Source organism: Zootoca vivipara, chromosome 5, assembly GCF_965207765.1.
Source record: "Zootoca vivipara chromosome 5, rZooViv2.hap1.1, whole genome shotgun sequence".
Lineage (NCBI taxonomy): Eukaryota > Metazoa > Chordata > Lepidosauria > Squamata > Lacertidae > Zootoca > Zootoca vivipara.
Window position 1 is genome coordinate 38,687,444 of NC_142588.1, and position 10,000 is coordinate 38,697,443.

At 39.4% G+C, this 10,000-nt stretch overlaps 1 protein-coding gene across 3 annotated transcripts in view; it reads right to left on the reverse strand.

Moving 5' to 3' along the window:
• MGMT (O-6-methylguanine-DNA methyltransferase) overlaps nt 1–10,000 on the reverse strand; it is a 178,751-nt gene that overhangs the window by 63,985 nt on the left and 104,766 nt on the right. The window lies entirely within an intron of this gene.

Consider the following 10,000-nt stretch of genomic DNA (forward strand, 5'->3'; position numbering starts at 1 on the left):
CCCTACACACAACAACCCATACCGTTCAAGATTCCCTGAACCACAGGAGCGAGTTTCAGCGGATACAGTACTGAGATCTACAGAGGGAAAGATGGGACAGCTCATTTGGTAGAGCCCGAGACTCTTAATCTCAGGGCTGTTCGATCCCCACATTGGGCAAAAGAGTCCTGTATTGAAGAGGGTTCGAATAGATGACCCTCACGGTCACTTCCAACTCTACAATTCTACGAGTCTATGAGATGAGAGAGATTGGTTGCAGAAGCCAACTTCCACTCACATTACCACTACATACAACTGTATTAAACAAAACCTAACATTTGAAGGTATTTATACGATGACACATTTATTTATTACGCATTTTGGTTGGCAAATGATGAGAACACAGACACTACATTATCCAAATAAAATTTCAACACAGATTAATGTGCCTTGGAAGCCATTTGCCAATTAAATCCCATAAAGAAGAGAGCATACAAGCATTTGGGCAATAGGAACCTTTGCTTACAGTGCTAATATCTTATACACCAGGTGAGATGTACTCAATCACAAGGTTTTTTAGCTAGCAATTCCTGCAAAGGCACACAAAACTTTCCAATTACACAGGTGATTACTTCCTGATGATGTCACAATCATGCATTAACTCTCCTCAATACATAGTTGAAACAACACACAAAAATCCACCATGGTAATGATGTTTCACAGCCATTAAGTTTTAATTGATTTTACAAAGCGGGGGGGGGGCATAGTTATGCTTAAAAGCTGAAAAGGCAGCTCTAGCCTGTTCTATTCCAACTTCCTCCTTCCCAACAGCTTCCCATTCTGAAAGAAAAGACAACAGGCCATACATAGAAGCTGCAATCATAGAGGGATGGTGTAATATGCCTCCTATCTAGAAGTCATCTGGTATTATTTGCTTTAGAGTCAATTTAGGCTACAGTGCAGAGGGCACGGTGTTACCTGAAAGATTAAGGTTTGGTTTGCACTGCTGCCTTGCCATGTACCGATCTCGATCTAAATGCAAATTTCAAAAACATCTTTCCTGCAAGGCAGAACTGAGGCACCTAGAAGCTTTAGCACACCCAGACAACAAAGAAAATATAATGGCAGCCAGGCTGGAAATGGCTAGCACATGGGAAAGCACAGCACTTCGGTATAATACTGCAATGGCAGCTTTCAATCAAAACAGAAAAGATAACATGCCACGTTCATCACTGGTAACAGCAGAAATGTTTGCTCACCTTTGTAGTCAAACCAAAACCTGTGGTTTCCAGGGTCCTGTCCCTCTCTTTATGCCTGACCTCACACTGGCAAATCCTTGGGCAGAGGACTGCAGTGAGGTGGGGGGACCTTGCAGCCCAAGTAATGTGTGTGGCCCTCAGCCTGATTTTGTATGTTCTGAGGGAGCCTGGAGGAAGTAGAGGAGGGCAGCAGGTTAGGAAATGAGGGGAATGCGAAAAAGGATGAAGTGATGGGAGGAGAAAGAGGAGGAAAAGAAGCCCTCTGCACATGAACAAACTCTTGCTTTAATTTAGCAACTCAATTCAAAATTGTTGCTTGTGCGTTTACAAGAAGAAGAAAATGCCTTTTTTATAACAAAAACAAAAAGCAAAAGCAAAAACTCCAATGCCACATTTGCTTTTCCGTACATAAAACATTGGGTAATTTTATAGGCCCTGCCAACAGTTAAGATATATAAAAGTGAAACTGGGATTTCACTTATTTTGTGTTTCTAAGTCAAATTCCCCCCTCCCCTCTTCTCACACAGTCTTTTTTGTGGTTTAACAGTCTTCCAAATCACCTTGGATGGCAGCTCTATGCTACACTTGTTGAACCAGACTTTTCAGAGTTGTTATATACTCATTCATTGTTAAATAAATAATGCTATTGGCTGTGGAACTAATCTGCAGTATGTGTTACTTTTAGTTCTTTTACCATGAATGAGTGTGATCGTTTGTGATCTCCAGGGACTTTAGCCAAGAATCTAACTCCATAATGCTGCCAATATATGGCAAGATCTGTTCTATCTCCTAGCAAATGCATTTAGAAAAGAAAGCAGGCACTGGAGACACAGTTGCCAGAGTATTTTCTGAAACAAAAATGAAGCCGGAGAATTTTTTTTCTCCTTGTGGTAACCACACATACACATGAGTATTTAAAAGCATTAATGAAGAATATACCACAGAACAAGCTAACATTTAATACTGAAGAACCCTAGCTACACATGGCAAATATCTGGGAAAGCCTTAAAACCACAATGTTAAAATTACCTACAGAAGATGTTTCCCACACAAAGGACAACATAACTGAAAACATTTTTACTGTGCAAGTTGAGCTAAATGAATCTCTATAATGTTTGAAAATAGGAATAGGAACAAAATGGGATACTTGGGCTAACAACACATGAAATATGGAATTAATTTTATTTCAGATCAATAAAATGTTGCCAGCTAGCTCAGTATGTATACATGAAAGGGGTGGGGGAACCTAGCTTGTCAATGAGAATTTCCTGAATGCATCATGCAATAGTGCAAAAAAGAAAGTTGTGTTGATTAGCCTTTAAGTGTGGTGTGGTTGGGGATGTTGCCTCCAACTGGCCAAAGCAGGATTGCCAATAGGATTATGTCTGCTAACATGGAAATATATCTATTTCAGATAGGTTTTTTTTACTGGACAACAAACAACACATAATTCTGAAGGGCAGCACCTTTGAAAAATCGAACAAAAACTACTTTTGGTCCAGCATATTCCTGTCCCAAAATTTGGCAGAACAGCAAACCTAGTGCTGATTATCTATTAATCTCAGTGGTAAATTTTGCTTTCCCCCACAAACGTCCATTCTTATCAATATTACAAAAGGAAGCTAATGGGGAACAGGAGAAGGTGTAAGCTTTGATCTCTTGCAATCATTTGGTAGTACCACATCACAGCGGGAAGCTAGTAGAAATTACCCAGTGAGGCTTAGGGCAGAAAAATCATTTCAACAGATATGGTGGTATTGTAGAAAATGGCAGCCTTATGTCTAGTTCGTCTCTCTTTCCTAACACCAACTAATAAGACCAATCACATGGGCTCCCCTGCCCTGCAAGCAGAAGACAGTGGTACGGATGGGGAGTAAACAACCCCTTATTAATATATCATGCCACACAGTAACGTTCACTAGATTTTGCTTTTAAAAAGCCCCCCGAAACATAGAGAGCTATTTTATACAGAGGGAGACCCATTGGTCCATCACCGAGCTAGGGCCCATAAAACGTTGCAATCATTTTCGAAGTTAACTCTTTATACTGAAACTTCTAACTCTGCCCTTAAGATTCCACAGTGATATAATCTCATAGACCACATCCAATTTTCAAGTCACTGCAAAATGGACACAGGAAGCAGAGATGTCTGTATTGTGAATGTGATAAGATGCATGCCAGCATCACAAGGAAAGCCAATACATCTCCTTGGCTGCTAACCGGAACTGGGCCTTGTGAGCATAGCCCACCAGGGCTTAATCAGCTGGGCTTGCTTCTGGTTTGCTTCTAGGCATGATTTGAGGTGCTAGTGCTTACTTTCAAAGACCTACATGGCTTGGGACCAGAGTATCCACAAAAGGATGTAAATTCTGAATAAATAAGTTTTAGGCTCTGCCTCTCAATGGTGGCTGGTTGGTTTTAGGTTGTGAGGTTTTTTTTAATAAGCTCTTACGTGTTAAATGTTCTCTGGGTTGGCAATTGTTCCTAGTTTTGCAAGCTTGTTTTGGAGTTTAATGTTGGGTCTGATAAGTTTATAATCTTGTTTTATATGTAACCAATTGCATGTCATCTAGAGAATTTGTTATGAGGGGACTACTAAATATAAATAAATGACATTTGTACATTGCACATCCTCACATATTCAGTATGCAGCGAATGTCATTATAATGGGAAATAGCAGAATGGGCAAAATGCAAGAAGTTTTTTGAAAATAGAGGTGCAGGTGGGATACGCTTTAGGTATCTCAAGCAGACACACAATTGCTCTCCCACACAACTGTCTACACCATATATAGGGTGACTATTTTAAAAGAGGCCCCATGGAACATGTGTACTCTATATCCACAGGGCCTCTTTTAAAGGGCCCTTGCTCAGAGTGGATCTGCACCACAGCTGTCAAGTTATCCCGTTTTTTTAAGGGAAATTCCCTTATGCTGAATAGGCTTCCTCGCGAGAAAGGGGATAACTTGACAGCTATGATCTGCACACCTTCCTACCTGTGCCAATGATAAACTGCAACAGCTTGTAAGACTGGTGACTTTCCATTAGAGCTAACTATTTGCATGCTTACGACTGCAAGCAGTTTAGTAAACGGGTAGTCTCGTTTTAAAAAAGAAGTCAAAATGAACATTCTAATAATGTTTTGTGTTTATTTTTGCTATTAAACTTTCATCAACTCTCCATGTATGAGGCTAATTCCGAGTACTTATGTTCATATGCTAGGCATGGAAGATCTAGTGTGTTGGCAATTAGAGGCCAATTAGGTGCGTTTTTTAAAACAATGGAACTCGTGTCCACCCAGACTGAACATGTACATTTAACTGGTTGTGTGAACTGGCTATCCCAGAGTATCTCTGCTGGCAACCAGTTCACCAAGCACACATCACAATAGATTAGGAGAACAAGCCCTTTTGGGGTTGTGTAAACCGACCCTAACACCTGCATTTCCTTACGCAATTCAGGAAATAGAATGCTGGATCCCTGACTTATTTACACTGTCCATTTCTAATTTCCTTTCATTGTGCTGATCAAGTATTTGCAGTATTATACTTACCGTATACAGTAGAAAACGTTGTTGTTTCCCATGCCCCACCTCTATATTTGATAATTCCCTATGTTTAAAACAGCAAAACTAAATAAGGTTGTTTTTTTTCACCCGAGTCGAGGCTCTAATGTGAAAATTCTACCGTCCTAGACCTTTGTAGTATCACATAAGGGACAGCCGCATCAACCCTTCAGGCCCATTTTCATCTCTCTAGAGTCAGCTCTGATACCTTTCTTCCCCTTCCAAAGAGAGTCTCAAGCACCCTGGGGACTGTAAGCAAAACAAGCGGCTCACCTGGCTGTCAAACACACTTTTCGATCCACTGTACTGGAACTCTCGTCATCTCCCCTTCTGTACCGCTGGGGCCAAGGCAATTTTGCGGCCTAAGTCCAGCTGTCCTCTGTCCCCTCTGCCACGGCTTTTTGAAAATATTCTTTCAGGAAGTCTACAGCTGATGCAGTAAAATAACACCAGAGACTGTGGTATAATATTTCACTCTTATTTTATCCTGCTTGGTCTGAAGCATACCGTGTTTCTCATATTATAAGACATGTCTTATATTTATTTTTTCCTCAAAAAAACACACTAAGGCTTATTTTCAAGGGATGTCTTATTTTTTTCCTCCTCCTCCTGCCGCGGCCGGCATTGCTGCTGCGCCTATCACTATGTCTTATTTTCGGGGTATGGCTTATATTCCTTGAATGCTTAAAAATCCTGCTATGGCTTATTTTATGGGCATGTCTTAAAATATGAGAAACAGGGTATGTTTCATAGAAACACAATACTTTAGGACACAATAATTTTCAGTGGTTTTGTGTGTGTGTACCTCCCTCCCCTTCACAATACATTCCTTTGGTGTGCATGCTATTAATGGCTTACACTGTTTTGAATATTCTGTAACTTAGGCTTATAAAAACAATAGCTTTATACGCTACATTTGTATGTCACAATGAAATTTTAATTTATTTTTGTTTATAATATTTTCTTCTCTCACATCTAACAATGATTTAGTAAGCGGATAACAAGGAATTATTTTATATTTCTCTCTCTCAGTGTATTCATTTTCCTAAATTTAATTTTTCAATATATGGCCTGCCTGTTTTTTTAAAATTGGGGCACTAAACAGGGTTGCCCGTTGTCTCCAATTTTGTTTCTGTTATCCCTTGAGCCCAATGATCCCTCTATGCTACGAGTCATTGATTTTTTTTGGGGGGGGGTGTATGAGGCAGTGGGTATCCTCCACCTCTTAAGCCTCTTCACGAACAACATTACTGTACTCGTCAATGACCCTGTAGTGAGTATCCCTGATGTCATGCAGTCAATGGCGCAATTTGAAGAAATATCTGGCCTTCATATTAACTATGAGAAATCTGAATCACTCTTTTGGATTCTTACCTCAAGCCCAACTCGGATACAGCTCAGAATGAAATCTTTGAGATATCTGGGGGTACATGTCCTTCAGAATCCAAATTACTTTTCTTAAATTTAACTTTGTGCCTATTCTCAAATGAACTTAAGAAAGATCTGCATACCAGGAACGGTCTACATTGATCAATTTGGGGCAGGGCAGCCGCTGTTAAAATGGTTGCCTTGTCCCAACATTTTTCTTATTCCAGGTCTTTTTTTCCTATTTTGATCCCCCCAAAATTAAGATATGGGCAGAAGATATATGGTTTCTGTGCGGATTTGAAACTCTCACCTCTGTTATGTTCCATCATTCTAGACAAACAGTTCACCTCATTTGAGAGTTTATGAATAGTTTGGGAAATGTACCTTGGAATAGCAATCAATCCTCGCAATGGGCAAAAATCTGGTAATCTAAACCCTTTATATTGGGGTCAGGTAATCTATGTAAAAATTCATTAAAAGTGCTTCATAAGTGGTTTCTGACCCTGGTCCACCTGAATCATATATTGAAGTACACCAGCCCTGCTTTTGTGATGTGTAATTCCAGAGGGTCCTGCTATCATATGTGGTGGAACTGCACCCCTGTAAGTATGTTCTGGGGTTTTGTAAGACAGTATCAGAAATAACATCACTGGACATAGGATATAGAGTGATCCTAAGTTTGCCTATTAAACATGTTTGTTGGAGATAATTCAGACCTTCATAGTAGATCTCTAATCATCCACCCGCTTACTCATAGTGCAAGGATGGAAGAACCCCTCATCGTATCCCATGATACTGGCTCTGTAAGGCTTTGTTCCTTGCAACTTCTGAACTTCATTAGCTCCGAGCTATTCGAGGGGGCATGGACTCACTGGACTTTGTGGCAGAGTAATGATTCTTTGTAAGCTGTCATCAGAGACACTAGGTAGCCAGATCCCTTTAAAATATGGTTTTATTTGGAAATGCTTATGATTTGGGGCTGTACAGGTTTTTCCCCTTGCTTTGTATTTTATGTTATTAACTTAAAAAGAAGAAAATCCAAATATCCTGACTACCTTTTAATTTTTATTATGGTCTCTGAAACTTGACTTGAGATAAAGAGGATGCCCACCTATTAACACTTGTGCAATGCTTGGGGTAAGTTTGAGAGCAAACCAGACTTTTCCTTGGAAACATAGCAATAAAAGAATGTGTATTCCAAAACATTTGGTCTATAGTAAATTAAACTGTTCCTCATAAAACTCTATACATCCTTCAAATGTCTATCCTCCTAGTAGTCAACATCAAGATGGTCAAGTTACATAAAACACATTTAACTAAGGGCCTTTCTGCACTTTCCATTTATAGTGGAGCAGAGCCATGCCCAACAACCCCTACCTCCTCCATGCAGAAACCAGGACAAAGAATATGCTACACAAATGAAAATACTGAGGATCCATTTGGATCTTTCACAAATGCCACATTTTTTGTGTGACAGAAGATAACTATGAATACATTAGCCCAGAACACTAGCTGAATAGTGGCATTGTGCAGCAGCAGGCCAAAAAATTCCAAAAAACAAAACAACCCCCTACCCGCTACCCCAGCAACTATAAATGGAGGAAAGGCCTTTAATTAACAAATACATAAAAAGAGTGGAATGGAAGACCACACAAATCATTTTTTCTAACATACTCAGTCAGCTGCCCCAAGTAATCAGAGGTTCCACACACCCTCTCAAAACCTTGGATGAGGTCTTGGCAGGTATCGTCAAGCTTATCTACATTTCCAGTGATTTCCACCTGGTTACGATCAGGTGCTTTGCAACCAGCACTGCCCTTTGAAACCAGGGTGCTCAATTCTTGCTTAGTCCCCATATATGCAAGGTAGAGCCATAAGTACTGGGGTGGAACTTGGGGTCTGTTTCAGAGTGAGAGCCAAAAAAAAAGCTCCTCCAAGAATGGTGCTATCATGTTGCAGTCTCAGTATGGCATAGTCATTCTCTAGCAGCACTACAACTTTAGAAATTATCTGAAGTGGTCGGACTGCAGGTGCAGAATTGACAATATTTTTATTTAAAAAAATGTCACTATGTTTGTAATTATAATACAAATATTTTGGGTTTATATTTCTGCTGAAAAATGCTAGCTTGCAGGCAAATTATTCATTCTGCTTGCTTGTGACTATTCCTCTTCTTTTAAAAAAAAGGCTGGGTAAATTTTTATATAAAAACGGCAAGGCAAATTTTATAGATTTACTACAAAGATGCAGAAATGTCTTTATTTTATATGCAAGTATACAATATACAGACAGGTGTGAGTGTATCCCAAACACACAGAGAGAAACTAACGTAAGAAATTCAAATCAGAATGTGGCTCGGATATTGGGAATTTGTATTCAGCAAGAGGAATTATCTGTCATTTCTAGTTCTTTATAGTCTTATTGTAATTTTGTGATTGCATTAAAAGTGAACACCGTAACAGACAAAAGCTGAAATGTATATAGCATTTTGATGCTTCACATAGGTAGGTATTAAAACAAACACTTAAAAGGAGGGGGGGGAGAGGCCATTAAACATGATGCTTTATCTCAGGGGTAGCCAACCTTTTAGGATCTGGGGACTATCTGACATAGTTTCAAGGGCTGTATCAGCACATGCTGTCCTGAATCGAGCCCCAGGGGATACTGTGGCCAAGTAAACTTTGCAAACAAGCTATCCAGGCACTGCAAAGGAAATAAGATGGGCATGCAGAAGCGAAATTGGTTAAAATCTGTCTAGAAACACTTCAGAAAGCCTTTAAAAAGGGCAGATAAGCATAACAGAACAAAAACATCCCGGAAGATCCAGGAAACAATGCAATCAGCATATAAACATTTGTCAAATATGTGTGAATTTACTTCAGAGGAGCCACTGAACCACATACAACTTGGTAAACATTAAATCAATGCCTTGTTGCCAACATTAAGTAAAATGTATTGTATATTTATCAATTACATGCATAAATGCAATCTTCAATAATTACGTTTTTTTTATAAAAAAAACACAGAGAGAAGAGAATTCATTTGAATGACCAATATTAATGATATCCATTCCATCAGAAGGCACAGCAATCTCAAGTGCATTAAGCTCATTTAACTTTCTAACCACATATGCCATCCTGTGTTTAGAAACAATTACACAACTTAAAAAGTCAAGCTGTATCACCATCACTGTAGCCGTCTAAAATCATACAAAGAGGTTGAAACAAAATTTAAAAAATTATTCCAGCAGCACCTTAGAGACCAACTAAGTTTGTCATTGGTATGAGCTTTCGTGTCATTAGCCGTGTTGGTCTGACATAGTCGAAACAAAATAAAATAAAAAATTATTCCAGCAGCACCTTAGAGACCAACTAAGTTCATTGGTATGAGCTTCAGATATCTGAAGAAGTGTGCATGTGTGTTTAGTTCTCATGCATTTCCAAAACATAGGGGGGACCTTGTATGATAAAGCTAAAAACTACCAGCCAGTCTTATTTAGGACATAATGCCCATATGAAAAAACAAGACAGTGAAGCAGCAGCCCACCAACTCCCATTAAACTGGATAGATCTGGGTCCATTATCAAAGTATCTTGAAACAGGCTGCGCTCACACATAATTCTAAATTACAATTTGACACCACAGGCATGAGCTGGAACAAGCCTGCGCAAGGCTCGGGCTTTCATGCTCACAACCACACACAATTGGGAGAAGGACTTTTACTTGAACCATTTATTTTTTGCTTCCATGAATATTGGCTTGTTGAATTGTATGGACCAGGAAGGGTACAAACCCTGGTTGCTTCAACAAACCAGCTTCAGAAGCCATGGT